At 45.2% G+C, this 26238-nt stretch overlaps 1 protein-coding gene across 1 annotated transcript in view; it reads right to left on the bottom strand.

The window, feature by feature from the left end:
• COG5 (component of oligomeric golgi complex 5) overlaps positions 1-26238 on the bottom strand; it is a 498415-nt gene that overhangs the window by 189294 nt on the left and 282883 nt on the right. The window lies entirely within an intron of this gene.

The raw sequence follows: 26238 nt of genomic DNA, 5'->3' as shown, positions 1-26238 counted from the left end.
TGGGGGGAGGATCTTGAGTGAGATCCCACACTTTTTTCCCCAAAACTTGACCCCTGCTGAAAAGTTAATGTTTTAATCAATTCCTTGCCTAATTGACTATAAACAAAGAAGGATATTCTAATAGTGCAGAGTTTACCAAAAAAATACTACTTGCATATACACGGAGGTTAGGGCCCGCTGATATTAGGTTACATCATAGTTGTGGTGTAACATAATAGTGTTAGAAAATTACCTTATTTACAGAGCAGTACAAGATGCTTCGATTTAATACAATAATGTGCATGTGTGCTATCCTCTTGCGTATTGTGCATCAATTAAATGTTGGCAAAGTGAAATTAGTAAATCATAAAAAAAAAAAAAAAAAAAAAAACTAAACAAAAATAAAACAAACACAACCTAGTACAGACATTCAGCTAGTGAAGTGAATTTGGACCAAGTCAAAACTCCAAGGGATGTTCCTATAAGCCCATAGTAAAACACAGATGGACAGCTATAGAAACACTCAGCAACAACATGCCTAAACTTTCCAAAAAGGGCTTTATTTCACCATTAAAGCGGTAAAGTTTAAATTTTTATGATCTTTGTAAAAAATGTGAAATAAAGTTGATGTAATTCCAGTAAAATACAAGTTTAGCAGGCTAAGATTGCCACAAGGCATATGTATGTATATGTGTTTGTAGTATCAGTTAGTTAATTACACGTAGCTAAGATACTGTTATCACTGTACTGACCAGGTGCAGGAATGTAAGAACTGGAATTACGCGTCCCTCTCCTTTGTATCAGATGAGCCACGTGGTTAGACCGGATGGATGAGTTTAGACTCTATTTATTAAATAGGTTAAGGGTATGTGTGGGTGTAGTTAATTGTGGGAGGAGCTACAGTGCTATATAAGGAATGTACTCTATGTATTCAGTACTCAGACTTTGCTGTATTTTGGTGACGCTAGTCCCTCTGAGTCCCGATCGGTGATCCAATAAAGAATCTCTTCCTTCCTGAAGAAACCTGTGTCCATCTCTCTGTGCTTGGCTTCCGTCAGTTTCTCCGGTATCATTTGGTGCATTGGCCGGGAAGCTCATCGTTCAACGGTAGCTGAGAGGCAGAGGCGTGAGACGGTCTATCTTTGCCCACGTTCTCTACGGCTGCACCCCTGAACTTCTGCGTGGACCTCCCTTCGTCTCGGCGCCACTGGTCTGTTGTCCAGGAGATCATCGGCCTCTACGTGAGAAGTGCTGGGGTGTCCCCGTCGATGAGTGTGAACTCAGGTTCAGGAACGAGGAGGTAAGACAACTGCTGTTTTAGACGGCAGGACCCACTAGGGGTATACCGATTGTGCGGTAGGCCCAAAGGGGTTTTGAATCTGTGTATCTGCCCCCTCTGTCGGAGGGAAGGAGCGAAGGCGCACCGCTCGATCGAACGCTCTTTAGTCAGACCGTTTGATTTGGTTAGTCAGGCGGGGTCCTGGTGTAAATAGCCCTAGCCGGACACCGGTGTCTTGTCTAGACTAGCGTTCTAGGGTGTATATTACGTTCGCTAGGTCGGAGGGACCGGGAGACTAAGCGGCGCCTGTGTAAATTCGGTTCGCTAGTTCTCATCCTATCTGGGCTAAGTGGGAAGGCGTGTAAATTTGGAACCCACTAGACTTTTGATAGTGCGACTAAGAGGCGCCTGTGTAAATTCGGTTCTCTAGCTCGCTATATATGTGGTGATTGGGCAGTGTGGCTAACCAAAACGGGTGTATATAGTTTTAGGTAGTCCATTCAAGGTACTGGCCAATAGTTTAGTTGGGAATTGTAAATGTGTTAACGATTGTTTTAGTAAAGTGTATATCTTGTTAGATAGCGCGAGCTCAGCCGTCTAGCGAGAGTGTTAATAGTGTGTTGCTGTATTATAGTGCACGGTACCATAACCCTGTATATTTACTGACATTATATAATAAGTACTAATCATTGTCGTCCATTGCATGTTTAACACCATAACCACTAATAATTGTATTGTGACCTTAACTTGTGCTTTGACCTATGCTAACCGTACTGTAACCGCTATTTGTAAAAGACGATGTTACTGGGGTGTGTTATAGACGGGTAATTCGTATATAGAGAATTATAGCGTGGGTGACTGTATAGTTACGCCAAAGGGCATAATATTGATTATATAGTGACTGGTGTAACAGCTGTGTGTGTACGGGAATTCCCTGAGTGTTTATTGTTATTGTGTACGTTTCACTTGGTAACCGTACCACGTGGTGCTGTTGCCAGAGGAAACGGGTGTGACTGTTGAATAGTACGCGTGTATAGTATTCGTTGTCGACGACGTTCCATTGTTAAGTATGGGTGCGTCGCAGTCAACGATTCCGGATCCCTTAGGATGTATGGTTAAGAATTTTAAAAAGGGATTCAAAGTTTGTGATTTTGGGGTAAAGATGTCTCCTGTACGTTTGGTCACTTTGTGTACTAGGGAGTGGCCTACTTTGGTTGCGGCATGGCCGCCACGTGGCAGTTTGGATCCAACTCTGGTACAGCGCTTACACGTGGCTGTATCGGGTAGGCCTGAACTTTACGGCCAGTTTCCTTATATTGACTGTTGGAGACAGGCCGTAAATGACTCGCCAAAATGGCTCCAGACATGCCACGAGGAGCAGTGTCGCCTCATGGTAGCTAGGACTTGCTCGTCCACTAGGACTGGTGTTAGGCCCATTTTGGACACGCCCCCTGAGTCCGAGATCCCTTTGCCGCCCCCTTACTTTCCGTTAAGAAGAAGTGACGCAAACGCAGGAAGTCCTGCACCCCTCCCCTCATTACCCTCATCCACTTCCGCTTCCTCCTCCAGTACAGGATCCACCCCCCCTCGTACTAAATCTCCCCTTCCGGAACCAGAATCCACCCCCATTAGAAACGAATATCCTGATTTGGCGCCACTTCAGACTTCCGGTCAAGCTTCATCTAGCTCGGCTCGAAGTGTTTTATTTACGACCTTTTCCCAAAACCGACCTCCCACATCCCCATACCCTATCTCTCCCCGACCGGAACCCATGACTGACGCCTCTCTACGTAGCCCCATCCAAACCCGACAGTTGACTGGTGCCCAACAATTAAAGCACTATCAGATGCCTCTTCGTCTGAATCCCGGGTCAGCTTATATCGATGCCGCAGGTCAAATGGCACACGCTGACCCAGTCTTCGTATATGTCCCATTTACCACAACCGATCTTTTAAACTGGAAGACCCATAATTCCTCGTATACTGAGAAACCACAAGCTATGACTGATCTGTTCACCTCAATAGTACAGACGCATAATCCGACATGGGCTGATTGCCAGCAGTTACTAATGACTTTATTTAACAATGAGGAAAGGACAAGAATAAATCAAGCAGCCATTAAAGCATTAGAGGATAGAGCCCGTGCTTTGAACCAAGCCAATCCAGCAGCATGGGCCGCGACACACTATCCCAACACCGATCCCGATTGGAACGTAAATGGTGCTGATATGGTTCAACTCAGAGCCTATAGAGACGCTATAATTGCTGGCATGAAAGCCGGAGGAAAGAAAGCCATTAACATGTCGAAGACAGTTGAGGTGATCCAGAAAAGCGATGAAGCGCCCAGTGTCTTTTATGACCGATTATTGGAGGCATACCGCTTGTATACCCCCTTTAATCCGGAAGACGCAGACAATTCCCGAATGGTTAACTCCGCCTTTGTCAGCCAAGCATACGGAGATATTAAGCGCAAGCTACAAAAGTTAGAAGGGTTTGCAGGTATGTCCATCACCCAACTAATGGAGGTAGCAAATAAGGTCTATATGAACAGGGATACAGAAAGTAAGAAAGAGGAAGAGCGCAAGATGCGTAAAAAGGCTGATATGCTAGCGGTAGCGATCGCAGGCGTAGATAAACGGGGCCCAGATAGAGGCAATAATAGATGGAGTAGGGAGCCTTTGAGTAGGGATCAATGCGCGTATTGCAAGGAAGAAGGGCATTGGAGGAACGAATGTCCGCAAAGAGAGCAGTACGAGAGAGACCAACCCAGGGCAGGCTACGGAAACTTTAGAGGTAGAGCGAGAGGTAGAGGAGGCCCCGGAGGGAGTAATGGTTATAGAGGGAGTAATGGGAACAGAGGAAGTGTTAGGGAAGACAGGTATATTCCAGCAGCGCAAAGGTCCCGCGATAGAGAAGGTAGGGACTTTGTAGGATTGGCTGACACTGTCATGGAGGACTATTGATACCGACCGGGCTCCATCCCCCTTGGTCGAGCGGAGCCTATGGTCGATGTATCAATAGGGGGGAAAAGGAGTGCGTTCATGATCGACACTGGTGCTGAACATTCAGTGGTGACTAATCTAGTTGCTCCTCCATCTGGAAGGACTATTACTGTGATAGGAGCAACTGGAAGAAGTGCTGAAAAACCGGTTCTTAAAAGTCGACTCTGTACATTGGGAGGCCACGTAGTAAAACACCAATTCCTTTATATGCCTGAATGTCCAGTCCAATTGCTGGGACGTGATATGCTATCAAAATTACAAGCGCAGATTACGTTCCTACCAAATGGAACAACATCCTTAAAGTTTAATGGACCTTCAGGTATTATGACTTTATCCGTACCAAAGGAAGAAGAGTGGCGACTTTATACAGTGTTGACTAGCCAAAACCCTAGGAGTGATGAGACATTGTTTAACATACCAGGAGTTTGGGCAGAGAACAACCCACCAGGACTGGCCCGCAATATTCCACCAATAAAAATTGAACTGAAACATGGGGTTTATCCAGTGAGCCTAAGACAATATCACATTCCGCAGAAGGCTAAGAAGAACATCCAATCCTATCTGGATAAGTTCATACGGTATGGTATCCTAAAATTCTGTACTTCCCCCTGGAACACCCCATTGCTGCCTGTTCAAAAGCCCGGTACAGATGAGTATCGACCTGTACAGGACTTAAGAGCAGTCAATGATGCGGTTGTTAGCATACATCCAGTTGTACCCAATCCATATAACCTGCTTGCTTTAATTCCGGGCGGGGCTACTTACTTCACAGTCTTAGATCTCAAAGATGCCTTCTTTTGCCTCCGAATTGCCGCAGAAAGCCAATGTATTTTCGCTTTCCAATGGGAGAACGCTGTAACGGGCTCAAAACGCCAAATGACTTGGACAAGACTGCCCCAAGGGTTTAAAAATTCACCTACCCTATTTGGTTCAGCTCTAAGTCAAGATCTACTGGATTTCGAGTCTATCCCAGGAGAATGTGTATTGTTACAATATGTAGATGACTTGTTGATAGCAGCAGTTACAAAAGAAAAATGTCAGCAAGCAACGCACGATCTACTACATATTCTCTGGAAGGCAGGATACAAGGTGTCCAGGAAGAAGGCTCAGTTGTGTTTGCCAACTGTCAAGTATCTGGGATTCCATATCTCTGAAGGTCAAAGGATTATGGGGCCAGAGAGAAAAGAAGCTGTCTGCCAAATACCAATACCCAAGAATAGAAGACAAGTGCGAGAATTCTTGGGGGCAGCAGGCTTCTGTAGGATATGGATTCCCAGCTATGCGATACTGGCAAAACCTCTGTACGCAGCCATCAAAGGTACAGAGCACGACCCCTTCTTATGGACCCAAGAACAGCAAACGGCATTTGAAGATGTGAAGAAGGCTTTGATGAGTGCCCCAGCATTAGGTCTACCTGATCACACACGACCATTCTACTTATATGTACACGAGCAAAGAAGAATGGCTGTGGGAGTATTGACACAGTACTTGGGATCATGGCAAAGACCTGTTGCCTACATGTCTAAGCAACTGGATGCAGTGGCCAGCGGACTTCCACCTTGTCTAAGAGCCGTAGCTGCAGCCGCCCTGCTAGTAGCTGAAGCCGATAAACTCACTCTGGGTCAAGAACTTTATGTACGAGTCCCACATGCAGTACAGACGTTGTTGGATTACAAAGGAAATCATTGGTTTAGTAACAGCCGTATGACCAAGTATCAAGCAATGTTGTGTGAAAACCCAAGAGTGCATTTAGAGACTGTAAACACCTTAAATCCAGCTACCCTTTTGCCGCAACCTACTGAAAGTCAACATGATTGTTTGGAAGTAATGGATGAAGTATTTTCAAGTAGACCAGATCTTCGTGATTTTCCCATCCAGAACCCCGATGTTCAATATTACACCGACGGCAGTAGTTATGTGAAAGAAGGGATCCGCTATGCAGGATATGCAGTGACAACAATAGACAAGGTGATAGAAGCTCGGCCACTGGCGAAAGGAACATCAGCACAAAAGGCAGAATTAATAGCACTAACACGAGCGTTACAATTGGCTGAAGGTTTAAGAGTAAATATCTATACGGACTCTAAGTATGCGTTTTTAACCACTCATGCCCACGGAGCTTTGTATAAAGAAAGAGGACTACTGAATTCAGAAGGCAAAGAAATCAAGTACGCAGCTGAAATCCTACAACTATTGGAAGCAGTGTGGGAGCCGAAAGAAGTCGGTATCATACATTGTCGAGCGCATCTGAGAGGAGATGGTGATGTAACCAAGGGAAATCGGATGGCAGATAGTGCAGCTAAGCGTGCTGCTGAATCAGGAAGACAGGAGTATGTGGGGCATATAGCTGCTCTTATACCAACTCCACTGTCCCAATGGACTCCAGTTTATACAGCTCAAGAAGAGGAGTGGTTAAAGACTGAACCGGGAAAGTATTTGGAGAACAAGTGGTATCAGCTAGAAGATGGAAGAATAGTCATACCAGCATCACTAGCGGTAGAAATTGTCCAAAATTATCACAACGGGACACATTCTGGGAGAGACAGTACTGAAGAATCTCTCAGGAAACATTTCTACATACCAAGATTGTCCAACTTGACTCAGGCCATTGTACGCAGATGTGTAACGTGTGCTAAGAATAATGCAAGACAAGGACCAGTAAAGCCACCAGGAGTCCAGTTTATGGGGGGACTCCCCATGTCCGATCTACAAATAGACTTTACAGTAATGCCTAAATCGGGTGGACATCGTTACCTGTTGGTAATTGTGTGCACCTATTCAGGCTGGGTAGAAGCATGTCCTACTCGTACAGAGAAAGCAGGAGAAGTTGTAAGATTCCTGCTACGAGAAATAATACCCCGATATGGACTACCCTGTTCTATAGGATCGGACAATGGTCCAGCTTTTGTTCATCAGTGCCTACAACAACTGACTCATATGCTTGGTATAAAGTGGAGGCTTCATACTGCATATAGACCCCAGAGTTCTGGTAAGGTAGAGAGAATGAATAGAACTATAAAGAACCAGTTGGCTAAAATGTGTCAGGAAACCCAACTTAAGTGGAACGTTCTCTTACCCATAGCTTTATTGCGAATCCGCAGTACCCCTACCAGAAGGATGGGCCTCTCTCCTTTTGAAATCATGTATGGGCGACCACCTCCCGTACTTGGTAACTTAAGGGGGGACTTGAGTCAGTTGGGAGAAGGAATTACCCGGCAGCAGGTTGTAGAGTTGGGTAAGACTATGGAGGAGGTACAGAAATGGGTACAAGATAGATTACCTGTGAATATTTATCCCCCTGTTCATAGTTATCATCCAGGAGACCAAGTGTGGATTAAAGAGTGGAATAATGTACCGTTAGGGCCCAAGTGGAGAGGTCCTTATGTTGTTCTTTTGTCTACCCCTACAGCGATAAAAGTAGCCGAAGTAACTCCGTGGATACATCACTCCAGGGTTAAACCAGCAGCAGTCGATTCTTGGCAAATTACAGCAGATCCAGAGAATCCCTGCAAGATCCGGTTGAAACGCACTACTCAGTCGGAGTAACGAGGAATTATTGTGGATTACAAATTTTATTGTTACAGGTGTGAGTGAGAAGGCCATAATAAAGCCTGTCCGCTTACCAACACATAGTGTATAAGCCAGGAAAGTCTCGAAGGGACACCTGTGAAGACGAGCAGAACTCCATTCCCTGCAGCCCTCACATCCTGGAAGCTGAGGTTCCATCGCACGGACGAAGACTGAGGATGACGGCGAAAGATGTGCTTTTGATTGTGTTTATTTATATGTGTTTTTATATTCAGGAAGGTAGAGGTACCGACACTCCTAGCTGTGAGGTATGCATTAAGACTACGAGAACAGGTAACCATATTTCCCAAACCCTAATTTGGCATTCACAATACGAATGTAAAGGAGAGGTATCAAGATGTAGATACCTAAATATAGACTATAGTGTGTGCCATTTAGGAGTAGGAGAACCTAAGTGCTTCAGTCCAGAGTATCAACCTCGTACAATTTGGTTGACTCTCAGGAATGGAGATCCTCAGGGGACCCTAATTAATAAGACGGTGTTAGAATCCGTACATTCTTCGGGTGTTCTGCTATTTGATGCATGTAAGGCGATATCAAGTGGTAGAAAACCGTGGAATGTATGTGGGGATCTTAGATGGGAGAGGACGTATGGGTCTAATGATAAATATATTTGTCCCAGTAGTAAAAATAAATATGTGAGTCCTAGATGCCCAAATAAAGACTATAACTTTTGTCCATATTGGTCTTGTGTGGGGTGGGCGACTTGGGGACAGACAGTAGATAAAGACATGATAGTGACTAAGTTGCCGACTAGCCCTTATTGTAAGTCTATGGAATGCAACCCAGTCCATATACTTATTAATAACCCCGACAAGTTCCTAGATAAGTATGGAAATTTATTTGGGTTTCAGATATACGGGACGGGTTTAGATCCTGGGACATTATTGTTTATAGGAATAGAGACTGATACGGTATCCTCCCAGACTCATCAAGTATACCATTCCTTTTATGAAGAGATGAGTATAGATAATAAGATCCCCCATAACGCTAAAAACCTGTTCATTGACCTAGCTGAAAGTATTGCCGGTAGTCTTAATGTTACCAACTGCTATGTGTGTGGAGGTACTAACATGGGAGACCAATGGCCTTGGGAAGCAAAGGAGGTAATGTCCGGTTCTGAGGCAGTTGACCAACTAATATCTACACAAGCCGATTATCATTTGAGTGTTAGAGGTAAATCTGAGTGGAGATTAAAGACCTCCATCATAGGTTATGTTTGCATAGCAAGGAAAGGAATAATGTATAATACTTCTGTAGGAGAATTAACTTGTCTAGGGCAAAAAGCTTATGATGATGATACTAAAAATACAACTTGGTGGTCGGCTTCAAATGTCTCAGAACCATCTAACCCGTTTGCTAGATATGCCAGTTTAAAGGATGTGTGGTTTGATTTATCCATCACATCTACCTGGAGAGCCCCAGCAAATTTGTACTGGATCTGTGGTAAGAAAGCCTATTCGGAGTTGCCACAGGACTGGGAAGGGGCATGTGTGTTGGGTATGCTCAAACCATCCTTCTTCTTGTTACCGATTGAAACAGGTGAGACTTTAGGTGTTAAAGTGTATGATGTGAATCATAGGAAGAAAAGGGGACCCTTAGAGATAGGCACCTGGGAAGATAATGAATGGCCTCCCCAGCGTATCATAGATTATTATGGGCCAGCCACGTGGGCAGAAGATGGTACCTTTGGTTATAGAACCCCAATTTATATGCTCAACCGTATTATAAGATTACAGGCGGTGGTTGAGATTATTACTAATGAGACCTCACAAGCACTCAATCTTCTAGCGAAGCATAATACCAGGATGAGGACAGCAGTGTACCAAAATAGATTAGCCTTGGATTACCTTTTGGCAGTAGAGGGAGGTGTATGTGGGAAGTTTAACCTGAGCAATTGCTGTCTTCAAATAGATGACGAAGGGCAAGCAATAGCTGAGCTTACTAGCCATATGGTTAAACTAGTGCATGTGCCTACTCAGGTATGGAAAGGGTACAATCCAAGTAGTTGGTTTGGTAGCTGGTATGAGTGGTTTGGAGGGCTTAAGGCAGTGGTAGGTGGAGTCCTACTGATTTTACTGTTGTGTCTACTCCTACCGTGTCTTATACCCTTAGTAGTTAGGTCTGTGCAAAGCCTGATAGGAAGTATAGCAGAGAGGAAGGCTGCTGCACAGATAATGGCGATATATAAGTATAAGGCTCTAGATCAAGGAGAACCAATGCAGGAAGATGAGTGTTAAAAGATTCACATCATAAGATAAGTCTGGTCTGGTTCATGGTAACCTGAGGTATATGCAAACCAAGGTTAAGTGATGCCTCAAGTAATTGTGAAATATCAGAGGCATCAAAGGGGGGAATGTGATGTAATTCCAGTAAAATACAAGTTTAGCAGGCTAAGATTGCCACAAGGCATATGTATGTATATGTGTTTGTAGTATCAGTTAGTTAATTACACGTAGCTAAGATACTGTTATCACTGTACTGACCAGGTGCAGGAATGTAAGAACTGGAATTACGCGTCCCTCTCCTTTGTATCAGATGAGCCACGTGGTTAGACCGGATGGATGAGTTTAGACTCTATTTATTAAATAGGTTAAGGGTATGTGTGGGTGTAGTTAATTGTGGGAGGAGCTACAGTGCTATATAAGGAATGTACTCTATGTATTCAGTACTCAGACTTTGCTGTATTTTGGTGACGCTAGTCCCTCTGAGTCCCGATCGGTGATCCAATAAAGAATCTCTTCCTTCCTGAAGAAACCTGTGTCCATCTCTCTGTGCTTGGCTTCCGTCAGTTTCTCCGGTATCAAAGTCACTTTTGTAATATAACAAAAACAGAGAATATCCAATAAATCCCTGCTCAGGTCTCAAAATTGGACCTCGTCAGTCAGGTGTAGCTGATATCCCTCTAGGCACAGGGAGCACAGGGTCCACGTCTGGATTAACCTTTTAACTTTTGGAGAGCTAAGTTAATGCATTGCAACAAAAACAGAGACTATGAGAACTCTAACGAACGAAAGCTAAGAGAAACTCATTAGCTTGCTCTTTGGTAAATTCTCAGATCGTCATACAAACATTCTATTTCCTAACGAGAAAATAAATAATTCCACAATTGGTACCATGCTGTTCTATGATATTTAAAGGATCTCTATAGGGTCAGGAACATAAGCATGTATTGCTGCCCCTATAGTATTAAAACCACCATCTAGCCTCCTGGGCTCATTCCTCCCTAAATATAGAAATATTACTGTTAAGCCTGAAGCTGTAACTCTGCATGTTGTTTGCCTCAGGAAAAAAAAAGCAGTCTGCTGACATCATCAGAAATGGTAGCCTGATCCAATCACAATGCTTCCCCATAGGATTGTCTGAGACCGACAAGGAGGCAGATCAGGGGCAGAGCCAGCATGATTCAAACACAGCCCTGGCCAATCAGCATCTCCTCATAGAGATGAATTGAATCAATGAGTCTCTATGAGGAAAGTTCAGTGTCTGCATGCAGAGGGAGGAGATACTGAATGTTTGGATGCATTTTAGGCAGCCATGATTTGTATGCATTACCAATGTCCCTTTAACCACCCCATCTGTTTCCATCCTCCCTTTCTCTTGGCTGGGTCCAATTTAATTAAGACACAGAGGCTCCTATTATGCTGCACTCTTTCTTTATTTCCCTCAGCAGCAAAGATTTTTTTTTTAACCCCTTAACGCCGTTATGGCGTTCCATGCCGCCGCGCTTTAAATGGGCTTTAAAGCTGTTGCGGCGGCAAGGAACGCCGTAACGGCTGCAGCCCCCAGGACCTCGGCGGTACTCACCTCCGCCGCGATCCTCTTCTGGAGGGCTGCCTGACAGCCCAGGCAGCCCTCCCACGGCAAATGAGGCCCCCGGGGGCCATGTGATCGCTCTCAAAGAGCGATCACATGGCCCCCTATAGCTGGCTATGGATCTGCCAGCAGGGGGACTGTCTAAAATATCAGACAGTCCCCCTGCTGGTCGGTAGTGTAAAAAAAAAAAAAAAAAATTAAACATGTTTAAAAATAAATTAAAAGTATTTTTTTTTTTAATTCTTTATTTTGGTCGTGCAGATATGAGAATTACAAACAAGCTTTCTATAAGTCACAGCATCATGAACAAGCTTCAGTACAGTATGTTTAAAACGTAAAGTGACTTTTGAGGATCATGCACATTTTTTATATATATAACAGGTTTGAACCATTTAGTTGCAACTGGAGAGTTCCGCAAGGCATAAAATATGGGTGGGCAACATAAAATGTTAACATGGAGCTCCGTTAAATGATAAGTACAATATAGTAGCTGATACTATGCAGTTGTATACAGTAGGCTTGCTAAACATTGCTGTGGGCATCAGGAGGGAGACAGCCTGGTAAATAATAAAGTGGGACACACTAAGAGCAAGGTATATCGAGTAGCCAGTGATGGCTGACATTTTGCACATTCATGTGTGACTATAAGTTAGGATAACTACTAGGTAGCATTTTTATACATTAGGTTTGCAGCAAGCCTGTTTCAATAATCAGTAGGCCGCCAGTAAGATCTAACAGAGTACCTAGCCCATGTCCAAAGGTGCAAAGACCTAGCTTTCCCTGCACTTAGTCTGGGATCGAGAGTCCTGGATGTCGAGGGTTAGGGAGGCAGCAATTATATATGCGGGTCATGGAAGCGGTTAACGGTGGTGTCTGGCAACAGTCCATCGGTCCTGGGCTTGGGTTAGTCTGCCTCAGCCGATACCTTGCACATTGAAGGGTGTTCGGGATGGTTGAGAGTCCTGGTGAGGCACCGCGAGGTGCAGCTTTGTGGGCTCCAGCTGCTGTCTCGTCCGTCCGTCGCTGTGGAAGCCCGCTCTGACGGTGCAGGCAAGTGGAGTCACCTTCTGGTGCTTTGGGGCCTTCCGTGGCGTCATGTGGGGTCGTGGCTGGCTTGTTGCTGCGTGCTGTTCGGGTCTCCGTTTCAAGCAGGATCTGGGTTGATCTTGTGGGCCCGTTAGGGCAGTGATCGTAGCGTGGTGTGATCTTGCCTGTTTGCGTTTCAGCAGATGAGATCTCCGCCGTCGGCGCCATCTTTTAGGTCCCATCAGTCGAGGGCCAGTGCAGTCGTGTCTAGTATGTACGGGTTTCTCGTTGGGTTTATGCACTGGTGTTTTAGTATAGCGCTCTCCTCTTGACATCTGTGCCCAAAAGGCGTCGAGTATGGCGTCGAGTCGTGCCATGAATCTTATGCTGGGGCTGTCTGAGCGGCAGTGTTGAGCGCACGTGGCGTCCGCCATTTTAAAAGCCCGTGTAGCTTGGGGTTGCCCTGTAAGCTCTGCCATCAGCTCGCGTTGTAGCCCTGCTGCCTGGACGGGTTGGACCGGGATCACCCCCGCCGGTCCTAAGGGGGGGGAGCGGGTATTCAGCATTGCAGTACCTCCGGCGTAGGTGCGAGGAGAGCGGCCGTCCCCCCTCTGCTCCTTCCACCGCAGGCCGCTGCCTGTCATCTTGGGTTCTCGCTTGCGGGGAACACTTGGATTCAGTATCTGGTGATTCACCAGGGTGCCCCCAGCATGGGTAACACACCCCGGCATCAATTCAGGCCTGGTATCAGCCAGTAGTTCCCTGTAACCAGTCTATGTGGTGGGAGCTCATCCACCATGCGACTGCTCCGCTTGCAGGTCAGGCCCCGCCCCCAAAAGTATTTTTATATATATATATAATATATGTATATATTTTATATATATAATATATATATATACATATTATGTATATTTAACTTCATACATAGTGTATTTTCATACTAATATAAGTATATATATTAGTATTAAAATAACACTTAGAATGACGTTACATATATATAATATGTATATATATTATATATATAATAGATCTACATATATAATATATATATACGTATAATTAAAATAATAAATAAATAAAATAAATAAATAAAATATTGAAACAAAATTTAATATAAATTATATATTCATATGTAATTTCATTCTAACTGTATTTTGTTATTTATATATGTATTGGTAACAAAATACACTAAGAATGACATTCTATATATATATATCTATATATAAAATACAAATAACCGCTAATATATATATATATATATATATATATATATATATATATATATATATATATATATATATATATATATAGAGAGAGAGAGAGAGAGAGAGAGAGAGAGATAAATACATATAATTACATAAAAGATTACATTAGTATAGACGTAGAATTTAAATACATATATATGTATATATATTAAAATTCTACATGTATATTAAAGTAATCTTTTAACATAATTATGTGATTTGATTAATTAAAATTTGATTGACATGCCTGACAACACAGGGAGAAAGTGCAGAGAATTTAATTCACAAGCACTATATTTGACCCTGTAACTCTCCAAGACACCATAAAACCTGTACATAGGGGGTACTGTTTTACTCGGGAGACTTCGCTGAACTCAAATATTAGTGTTTCAAACTGGTAAATTGTATTACAATGATGATATTTTAAGTAAAAGTGACGTTTTTTTTGCATTTTTTACAAACGAACGGCACTTTTATGGACTATATTATTGTTGTAATATGTTTTACTGTTTTAAAACACTAATATTTGTGTTTAGTGAAGTCTCCCGAGAATAACAGTACCCCCCATGTAGAGGTTTTATGGTGTTTTGGAAAGTTAGAGAGTCACATATAAGGCTTGCATTTCATTTTTTTCACATTGAAATTTGCCAGATTAGTTATGTTGCCTTTGAGAGTGTATGGTTGCCCAGGAATGAGAATTACCCCCATGATGGCATACCATTTGCAAAAGTAGACAACCCGAGGTATTGCAAGTGGGGTATGTCCAGTCTTTCTTAGTAGCCACTTAGTCACAAACACTGGCCAAATATTCGTTTGACACAAAAACAAATATGAACGCTAACTTCGGCCAGTGTTTGTGACTAAGTGGCTACTAAAAAAGACTAAACATACCCCACTTTCAATACCTTGGCTTGTCTACTTTTTCAAATGGTATGCCATTATGGGGGTAATTCTCTTTCCTGGGCTACCACACCGTCTCAAAGGTAACATTACTAATCTGGCAAATTTCAACTTGAAAATGGAACGTTCTATATTTGACCCTGTAACTTTCCAAAACACCATAAAACCTGTTAATGGGGGGTACTGTTGTACTCATGAGACATCGCTGATTACAAATATGTGCATTTTTTTGCAGTAAAACCTAACAGTATTATGACATTCATAGCTAAAATGGCAGACGGAAATACAACTTAAAAAAAAAAATCTTATTTTCTCAATTTTTTTTTAAATTTTATTCATAATAAATTATGTTCCATATATGAATAGTTATTGATAAATTAAAGCCCTGTTTCTCCTGAACAAAATGATATATAATATGTGTGGGTGCACTTAATGTGACAGCGGTGAATTACGGTTGAACAGACATATAGCGCAAATTCCAGTTTTTGTTTACGTTTTGTTTTGATCAGAACGTGCACTATTGACTCCGTCCTGAAGGGGTTAAACATAACCAGTATATAACATTAGAGTCTGAGAGTAATATCTCCTTGGCAACAGGAACAGCCAATCAGGTTCCTCTCTCCAGCATAACAGGCTCTGTCAACCAATCCTATTCCTCTTTCTTTGCTGCTCCCTCAGTTAAGTAACATCAGGTCCCCACGGTTCCTTAACTGTGGGGATCATACTTTATATTATATCATATTATTAATCTAATTGTAATTCTTTATTGTAACCTTTAGTGTAAGTACTGATTATTATTATCTATGTCCAGACACTAGTTTGACTCATATACCCCTTTAATTGATTCCCTCCTGTCATGTACAGTTTTTCCGTATATTTTAATATTTAATGTTTCCTAATTGCCATTAAATTTATAATACCCTGTTTCCAGAATTGACACCCTGAGCCCAGTCTTTATTGATCGGGCGCAGGGAAGTCTGACGGAATTTGGGTCCTGTCACAGCGCTTTCGCGCCATCTTAGTCTGTCAGACCGTCATTCACTTGTTTAGACGAATAGCCTATTGCCGGATCAAGGCATTCGTGTGTTTTCCCACGAACGCGTAAGTTCCATGAACTTACGCGTTCGGTTGTTTCCCCGACACGATTACTTGCTTAACTTTCGCCATTCGCGGCGGCCACTTACACGAACGCTCCTGCCTTTTCGGGACTTTTGCCATGCGCGGTGGCCATTTTATTGTTTTTTTTCCTGTGTTCGGAGCTTGTTACTGCCCCCAACAGCCAGAACTCGGAGTTGGGGTTTAGTGATAGTGGCGGTCGGACGGCTCTCTGTATCTCTGGTCTGATTTTCAAATATATTCTAGTATTGTGAGTACTTGTTTGTTCCCTGATTCCCTCTCCCTTTCTTTGGGTTAATCAACCCTCCTCTAGGTTGTTTTATTCCTCTAGGTTCAACAATTTAACCTGTTTCTGTTCTATACCTGTCAGTTTCATAGCATAATCATTATGCCTGCTGACAAAGATAATCAAAATCCATCTGGGTCTCATGTCCCCACTCAAGGGGATTCAAAAACACCTGCAGCTGAGCTTGATACCTCTGCTGATATGCAGACTCTATTTGACAAAACTATGTCACAGGCTATGACTAAAGCCTTTACCTCAGCCACGGGACTAATGTCTGACTCACTGTCACAGACACTGACACATGCCTTTATTCAGGCACAGAAATCGGCGCACCCGGCCATTACCCAGGCTTTACCGACCACGACCCCTGTACAGCCTCAGGCTGGCCGCAAGGCCTTGGCCAAAACAAAACACTCCTCAATATCTCAGAAGCACAGCTATGCACCTGTCACAGACGGCGCGTCTATTACGCCACCGCGCAAAAGAGCCACAAGCCGGGCAAAATTGGCTAGATTATGGAAAAGTGCAAAAGCCCAACTAGATTCTGAGTCGGACCTCAGCGATATTGAGGAGGAGATCTATCTCGATTCGGAAGATCCCTCGGAAGATCCCTGGATCTGGCCGAAGGATACGATCCTGACCGAGACCGCACTGCGTCTGAAGCCGATTCATATCATGTGGAGCAAAAAGCCCCAGGGGACGCGGATACGATCCTGGACTCCCACGGGGAACCCCTATTTGACAACTATTGGACTCCCACGGGGAACCCCTATTTGACCATGTGGCAAGATATATAACGTCTAGAGTACGCAAGCCTTTGGATAAGGCGACGCGCAATAAGCTCAGGGCAGAATGCCCACGACCCACGGTCCCTGATGATGCTTGCAGAACACCTGCAGTTGACCCTAAAATTATACAATTCCTGACTAAGACAGGTTGGAAGCCTAACAAAGGCTTGGATTTTTCCCTGCGCAATTGCCAGGATAAAGTATTAGACATATTGGGTCCGGCAACTAAGATTTTTGAAATGGTCGAAGACGACCAAGATTTGGACCGGGCCGCCATAAGCGGGTGGATCCAACAAATTATTTGTTTAATTGGCAATGCCAACACTGCGATGGCCACGGAGCGTCGCAAATCAATATTGTTAAAAATTGAACCCAAATTAATTAATATGGCTCTGAATGAGCCGGGCACCCAAGCCAAAGGTCTCCTGTTCGGAGACAACTTCGTTAAGGAGCCCGGCTCCTTCGTCCATACGTTTACTGCCCTTGATAAAGCGCAATCTAACATGCGCAAAGTATTCCAACCAAAGGTTTTTTGGTGGGGCCGGAAGAGCCAGGAGCCGCCTGTCCGGCCGTGTTAACAGGAGTTCATTTAGACAGAACCGAGGCTCCTATATTGGGCGAGCTAATTTCCAGGAACATCGCAACGCCCCGGCCTTCTTCCCACAACGTGGGCGGCCATGGGTTGCTCGAGGACCACGGAGTGCTTACTCAGGACGACGACCTTATGGTCCGTACACTTATGTTCCATTTTTCCCCAGGGGCAGTGGGGGGCAGACTCCGTCATTTTTTCCATGTATGGTCCCACATTTCATCAGATGTAAAAGGATATGTCACTGTATAACATATAACAATGTAAAAGGATATGTCATAGACTTCCTGTCTATACCAATGCAACATTCCCCTCCACGGGAAATCCGTTTTTCCCAACAAGACGCTATCCTGGTAAAAAAAGGAGATCCGAGACTTAGTAAGAAAACAAGCCATCACAGAAATCCCTTTGACCACACCAGGGTATGTGCGCAACCTATTTCTAGTTGCCAAAAAATGTTGGCGGTGTCCGCCCAGTGATTAATTTGAAACACCTCAACACTTCCGTATCATACAACCATTTCAAAATGGAGGGAATACACCACTGTCTAAGAGATCTTCACCAACCATCAGATTGGATGGTAAAGTTAGACCTACAAGATGCCTACCTTGCGGTGCCGATTGCCCTACAACACCAAGACTTCCTGCAATTCATATGGCAGGGCAAAAAATCGAGATTCTCCTGTCTCCCTTTTGGACTATCTTCAGCCCCGTGGTGCTTCACCAAACTTATGGTCGCCTTATTACGCAGTCGAGGAGTACGTCTCATAATCTACTTAGACGACATCCTCATCATGGGCCAATCTACTCAACTCACCAAGACCCATCTGCACTGGACTCAGACTCTATTACAAAACCTAGGTTTTCTCGTCAATTGGGAGAAATCCATGTTGGTTCCCACACAACACAGAGTTTTTGGGCCTCATCGTGGACTCTACGTCGCAGACCCTACATCTGCCAATAACAAAATTGAACAGTATAAAGAAGGAGATCAAACGCACGCTGGCAACTCCCCAGTTCACTCTTGGCAAGAGTGGTAGGTCTTCTGGCGGCCTCCATACAAGCCATTTTTCTGGGCCCCCTCCATTATCGGGCGCTACAACGCCTACAAGCTTCCCACTTGAGAGAAGGGGTAGCCTACACGGACTGGATCACCCTAAACGCGGAAGCGAAAGACGAACTAAAATGGTGGCTCCTCCATATGGAAGCCTGGAATGGTCACGCCATCTTTGGCACCACACCAGATCTCATAATAGAGTCTGACGCGAGCTTACTCGGTTGGGGTGCATGCTGTGGAAATGTATCTACAGGTGGCAGATGGTCCAACATGGAATCATCCCTCCACATCAATTGCCTGGAACTTCTCGCTGGATCCTTTGCGATCCGCAGTTTTTCGCCTACTCAAGCCCAGTGCTCTATTCTCCTGAAGATGGACAATATATCAGCAGTCCGATATATCAACCACCTAGGGGGCACGAAATCGAGGATTCTGGCGAACATGGCACGAGATTTCTTGCAATTCTGCCTGACACAAGGCATCTCAGTCACAGCAGAATACATACCCGGTCTCTGCAACATCACAGTGGATTGGTGCTCACGGCACCTCGGGGACCCCAGTGACTGGCGACTGGACCCCAGGGTCTTCAAAGATATACGGTCACTATGGGGCCCCATGGACAAACATCTTTTTGCCTCCCACTTGAATGCCCAACTGCCCAGATTTGTCAGCTGGAGACTGGACCCATCAACACTGGCAACAGATGCATTCACCCAAGATTGGGCGTCCACAAGGAATTATGCCTTTCAACCGTTTGCAATGATCCCACGTTGCCTGCTGCAGCTGCGTGCTAGACAGGAACCCTGGTGATTGTGACGCCGTTATGGCCCTCCCAACCATGGTTTCCCCCCCCCTCTTAGAGATGGCGATAGATATACCTCGCATTCTCCCACACTTCGAGTACCTCCTTCAGGACCCGGACGGATCCCCTCATACCTTTATACAACAAGGCCTTCTACATCTCACAGTATGGCTGATTTCAGGGGACTTTGGGCAATCCAGGGAGTTTCGGAGACAACTCTCCACCTTCTCGAGGGCGCATGGGCACCCGGCACAAGACAGGCTTATAAGTCTTCATGGAACAGATGGCGTGATTGGTGCCTGGAACGAGATTTGGATCCCATATTGTCTCCTTTAACTTCGATCCTTCAATTCCTGACTTCACTGTTTGAAGATGGCAAAGCCTACCGTACAGTGAACCTGTACCGATCGGCCATTTTGGCTACACACCGAGGTTTAAAATTTGGCACAGCAGCCATATATGAATGAAGTATAAAGTGCAACACATTAGATCTTCTGGCTCATGCTGAAGATAAAATAGTACTGATACCAAATGTGGTTGCATTGGATGTGAATTTACTTAGTGTCACCTCTTGACTCTCCTTACCCATCTTCTCCTTGTGACTGATTTACTGATTGCCAGGAATGCAACTGCTATTTTGTTTGTCTTGGTGAACAATAGTTTAATAACAAGAGCGCACAAATCTATAAATTCTCACCAGTTTACCTTCCCATCACTTAAAGCATCCCCGTCCATACTTTCACAAATCAAATCCAGCCTGACCCAGTTTGTCTGGGAGGAGAGATTGCACAGAAGCAATCACATCCACCGTGTCAATCAGCAACAAAAAGAAATATGCCCACCGCTCTTTAATTAATCCACAAACCTGAGCATTCTGAGAGGACGACTATCCTAATGACTCAGTAAAATGCATAGGACATATAAAAAGAATAAGCATTTAAAAGGTGTGTTGACGGGGCGAGGCCGGACCACCATGCGGAGAGGTCGCACATAAGGCGAGCTCCTGCAGAAAAACTACCTGAAAGCCTGTTAAAAGCATAAAAAACTACTTATCTGCAGTCTGGAAGAAACGGTCCTGCGGGCAAAGAGAAGCTGGTGCTGAGGCTCATCTGACCACAAGCATCCTGACCTCGGAAAGGGCACATAGGCACAGCCACATCTGAGGCCTACCCGGGTGGTGAGTGAGGTGGACGGCTGCTGCCTCTCTATCCTGCCCTGCGGTTTCCTCTCGGAATGCCGATGCCACGCAGTAGAGGCCCCATTCCCCCCCCCCTTTGGACCGGTGGGGGTCATCCCGGTCCCAGGAGACTGTCCCCACGACCTGAGACGCACGGAAAGAAGAAGACCCCCTATGCTAAAATGGCGGCTGTGGCGGGTAAAAAAGAAATGGCGGTAAAGCTAGAAACCAGCAAGGCACAGCACAGCAGGCCAGAACTCTCAGGGAAGCACGGACGGTGAAGAGACAGAGGGATGCCTCAACATCGCTACACCTCCACTTACAAGCAGGAACCCAAGCTCCTGCGGTGAAGTACAGTTGGTACCTGCTTACCACGTAACACTGCCAACCATGCCTCCATGTCCGACTCACTGGCGCTCCAGCTATCTCCTGCAGAGGACTGTGCAGTGGCAGGGGACTATACCCGGAGAATGCACTCACCCCCCTCAACACGCTTACTTCTACACATTGTGCAGGACTCACCCCTGTCATGCCGAAGGCTTAGCAGAGCGGGGGTCGGAAAAACCTGAATCGTCTGGGGGTGTCCTGTCCCTCCTGTCATTCATATAAGCTGAAACGCTACCTTTACACTCCAAGCAAATACCACTCCTGGCATAACTCTTTGTTCTTTTTTCACTGTTTTCTTTTCTCACATTTTTTTATTTTATTTTAATTTAGCCACACATTAAGTCTCTCATGCCACCAGGGGCGGGCTGGGCCGGGGGGCAGGGAGGCAATTGCCCCCCAGGCCGCCCGAAATTCTTTTAGGACCGGCCGCGGCGGGCCGGCCCTTTAAATGCTGCAGCCGCCGAGCGCTCTGTAAAGAGCGCTCAGGCGGCTGCAGAACAGATTCTCCCCTCCCTCCCCTCCCCTGTAGGTGGCCGAGCTGGTCTCCGGTCCGCGGTCCCGGCCGGAGTGATAGGAAAGTGCACTGAGTGTGCACTTCCTGTCAGTCCGGCCGGGTACAGGAAACAGAAACCCCTGTTCCGCGCGGAACAGGAGTTTCTGTTTCCTGTACCCGGCCGGACTGACAGGAAGGTGCACACTGAGCACCTTCCTGTCACTCCGGCCGGGACCGCGGACCGGAGTGCAGCTCGGCCACCTACAGGGGAGGGGGTAAGAAGAAGGGGGGGAGAGTAAGAAGAGGGGAGGGGGGGGAGAGTAAGAAGAGGGGAGGGGGGGGAGAGTAAGAAGAGGGGAGGGGGGGGAGAGTAAGAAGAGGGGAGGGGGGGAGAGTAAGAAGAGGGGAGGGGGGGAGAGTAAGAAGAGGGGAGGGGGGGGAGAGTAAGAAGAGGGGAGGGGGGGGAGAGTAAGAAGAGGGGAGGGGGGGAGAGTAAGAAGAGGGGAGGGGGGAAGAGTAAGAAGAGGGGAGGGGGGAAGAGTAAGAAGAGGGGAGGGGGGAAGAGTAAAAAGAGGGGAGGGGGGAAGAGTAAAAAGAGGGGAGGGGGGGAGAGTATAAAGAGGGGAGGGGGGGAGAGTAAAAAGAGGGAAGGGGGGAGAGTAAAAAGAGGGGAGGGGGGAGAGTATAAAGAGGGGAGGGGGGGAGAGTATAAAGAGGGGAGGGGGGAGAGTAAAAAGAGGGGAGGGGGGAGAGTAAAAAGAGGGGAGGAGGGGAGAGTAAAAAGAGGGGAGGGGGGAGAGTAAGAAAAGGGGAGGGGGAGAGTAAGAAAAGGGGAGGGGGAGAGTAAGAAAAGGGGAGGGGGAGAGTAAGAAAAGGGGAGGGGGGAGAGTAAGAAGAGGGGGGAGTAAGAAGAGGGGAGGGGGGAGTAAGAAGAGGGGAGGGGGAGTAAGAGGGGCGGGGGGAGTAAGAAGAGGGAAGAGAGGGAGTAAGAAGAGGGGAGGGGGATAATAACAGGGGGGAGTAAGAAGAAGGGGAGATAAGAAAAAGAGGGGGGTAAGAAGAAGAAGGGGGGAGTAAGAACAAGAGTGGGGAGTAATTAGAAGAAGGGGGTAAGAAGAAGAGGGGGTAAGAAGAAGAAGGGGGAGTAAGAAGAAGAGGGGGGAGTAAAAAGAAGAAGGGGGTAAGAAGAAGAGGGGGGAGTAAGAAGAAGAAGGGGGTAAGAAGAAGAGGGGGGAGTAAGAAGAAGAGGGGGGAGTAAAAAGAAGAAGGGGGTAAGAAGAAGAAGGGGGGTAAGAAGAAGAAGGGGGTAAGAAGAAGAAGGAAGGGGTAAGAAGAAGAAGGAAGGGGTAAGAAGAAGAAGGAAGGGGTAAGAAGAAGAAGGAAGGGGTAAGAAGAGGGAGGAGGGTAAGAAGAAGGGGTAAGAAGAACAAGGGGGGGAGTAAGAAGAACACAGGGAGGAGGGGGGTTAGAAGAACACGGGGGGTGAGAACACACAGAGGGAGGAGTGAGAAGAACACAGGGAGGGTGGAGGGGGGATGAGAAGAGCACAGGGAGGGTGGGTGAGTGTGAGAAGAGACCGCTAGGGGAGGGTGGGGGAGAGGAGAGACCACTAAGGGGCAGAGGAGAGCTCTAAGGGACAGAAGGGACAGCTCTATAGGACAGGGGGCAAGACAGGGAGCTCTTTAACACTACGCGCACACACACACACACACACAATGCATCCCTATACATACACAGAAACACAATGCATCCCTATACATACACAGAAACACACAATGCATCCCTATACATACACAGAAACAGAACATGCTTCCCTTACACACAGAGAAACACACAATGCATCCATTACACACACACACAATGCAACCCTTACACACAAAGACAATGCATCATTTGCACACATACACAGAAACATACAATGCAAACCCTTACACACACATGCAAACACACACACTGTTTTTCTTACATACACACAGAAACACAATGCATCTCTTACACTCAATGCACACACATACAGACACACACCTTGCATCCCTTATGCATACAAACACAGATTCACACAATGCATCCCTCACACACAACCAGAAACACATAATACATCCCTTATACACAAATACACACTGCTTCCACTACACACAAACACACTGCATCACCTGCACAAACTGGTATCCCTATACACTACATACCATAAGCACACATATTAGATAACACATAACACATCCCCTACACACTCCACTCCCTGTGAGCGAGCTCATGGGTGGGTGGAACATACAAGTGGACTTATGAGTGGGCCTTATGGGCATACTCACCGTCAGGCACTGGAGCCCAGACCTTGAGATGTGTAAGAGGCCCCCAAAAAATGGAGCTGCTTCCAATTCTCCCAGAACGTTGAATTTTGTGACCACAGTTGCAAACAGCCTCCAGAGGTCCTGTTCTACACCAGACCAGTGGAGCCAAACTGCAGCCCATCATCATCCTCATCTAATTGTAAGTAGGCAATCTAGTATATTATTAGTGACACTAATCTATAATTTACCTCACATTAAAGGGACACTATAGCTTAATGAAGTGGTTCTGGTGTCTATAGCTGGTCCCTGCAGGCTTTTTAATGTAAACACACACTGTGTGCAGCACTGGCGTTAGTTCATATGGCAGATCATACGGGTGGGGCATTGTGATGTCACATGGGGGGGGGCGGCAAATTTATATTTTGTCTAGGGCGGCAAAAATCCTTGCACCGGCTCTGATCCTGGGCAGGTGCACCAGTCTACTGGTGACCCACAGGAGGGGAGTGCACTGATTGCACTGCAGTCTCCTCCTGCCCAGACCCGTCTTGACCGCAGTGCAAGTGCCCTCTGCCCCTAATTTACAGTGGCTCACACTCACAACAAGCAGTGCCTGGAGCCCTTTGCAGAGACGGAAACAAAGAGGTTCTGCGGCAGCTGGCCGTCCTGCAAGCATTACATTAAACAGCTGTTCCCCATGCAGCCACAGGTGGCATTGTGCTGGGAGACTGTGATTACTCTTCATTTCCTCCCAGCCTACAGAGCAGCGCATGGGGGAGAGAGGAGGAGGCATGATTTAATCTTGAATAAATCCTCTAAGCAAACCTTTATAAATTTGGGGGGGATCAGCTCTAGTTTCCACAGTTTATTTGTGTTTACTCTCATCTCTGTATTAATATTGAGGGATGTCTAAGTAGTAACATCAGTGTGTGTCAGCAGGGCCAGCCGTTGGGGTGGGCAAGCTGTGCGGTCACGCAGGGTGCCATGACCACAGAGGCGCCCGGCGGCCAACACAGCTCACAAGTTGGGTACACCAGCATATTTAATTTAAACGATTCGCTGGTGGTCCACTGGTGCGCACCAGCAGTAGGTGCAGTCAGATCATATCCTCTCCCTCGTGGTTCCGGCGCTCAGTTACTGAGTCAGAGCACAGGCTCAGAGATTCTCAGCCTGTGCTCTGACAACATTGAAAGTCAGAGCCGTGAAGGAGCGGGTATGGCAAAGAGCTACTGATTAGCATTACATCAATATCCGTTATAAAACCAGAAAAAGGTGGGCATGGATGGTGAACTGATTTGGTGGCGCAATGGGCCACTTGACTGGTTTTGCCCCCCAGGCCTAAGGCTGCCAGCCCTCCCCTGCATGCCACACGATACTAGAATAGGGCTGTTTCTCACAAATGCATACCCAGCAATGAGATTATTCTAACATACTATGAGATTTAAAGCTACATCCAAACTATGTTATCTCTAACCAGACCTGTCGTTCGTATTTAAAATGCATACCTCTCACTTGTGTATATTTGAGCCTAACACTGCTGTCTTGTTTAGCACTTACCAGGAATTAGCTCTCTCATTTTAAAGATTTAAAAACGACATATACTCATACAAATGCTTGTAATTAACTTTTAATTAACATGTGACTAAGCTTGAATTAACAGAACTTTCAGTCTAAAACCAAATCTCTTATTTTGACATAACCTTTCCAGCTTTAGACTGATAATATAAAAATGTGCTGTCAAATCGCATGACATACCAAATCCAATGTTACTAATCAGCTTGCCAATGCTGTTGTGGCATCGCAAGAACAAATGTTAACTGTCTTTACATGCACAAGAAAAATAAAGAATTACAAAAAAAATCAAAAAACGGTGTGTTGAAAGGGGATGGTTTCATTTAGAGAACACACAACTAGAGTTATTCACTAAAGTGAGAACTGCTGGGAATGTAAAGTGATTTTTAATCTAAATCCAAAATAACAAAACTGAAAACAGAACTGACTTGGAGAATTGGACACACAAATATAGAAAGGGTAATTAACTAAAACTAGTGTTTTCTGCATTTTGTTTGTTTACACAAAATACTAAAACAAAATAAAGCAATATATATATATATATATATATATATAAAAAAATTTAAACTAGCGGATTTCACCACACAAAGGATTTTTGGTGGTACTAAATCTGCTGAGTGGTTGCAAATGGCTGGAGGCTCTGTACACTATTACCCAGTGATTTCTGTTCTCTTCAGCTGCTAAAGTAGCATACAAGTCATAGAATATTTGCCTGAGGAATCCAGATTTGATTTACAATAAGAAATAATTACTAGATTGCATTTGTAAAAAACAAACAAACAAAAAAAAAAACAATATGAAAATATTTTTTTTCTTTGAAAGGCAAAGCAGCCCTATGTTTTAAATTAAGCATA

Source organism: Pelobates fuscus, chromosome 3 (genome assembly GCF_036172605.1).
Source record: "Pelobates fuscus isolate aPelFus1 chromosome 3, aPelFus1.pri, whole genome shotgun sequence".
Classification (NCBI taxonomy): Eukaryota; Metazoa; Chordata; class Amphibia; order Anura; family Pelobatidae; genus Pelobates; species Pelobates fuscus.
Note: the sequence above shows the minus strand (reverse complement) of the source record. Positions and strands in the feature narration are given on the sequence as shown.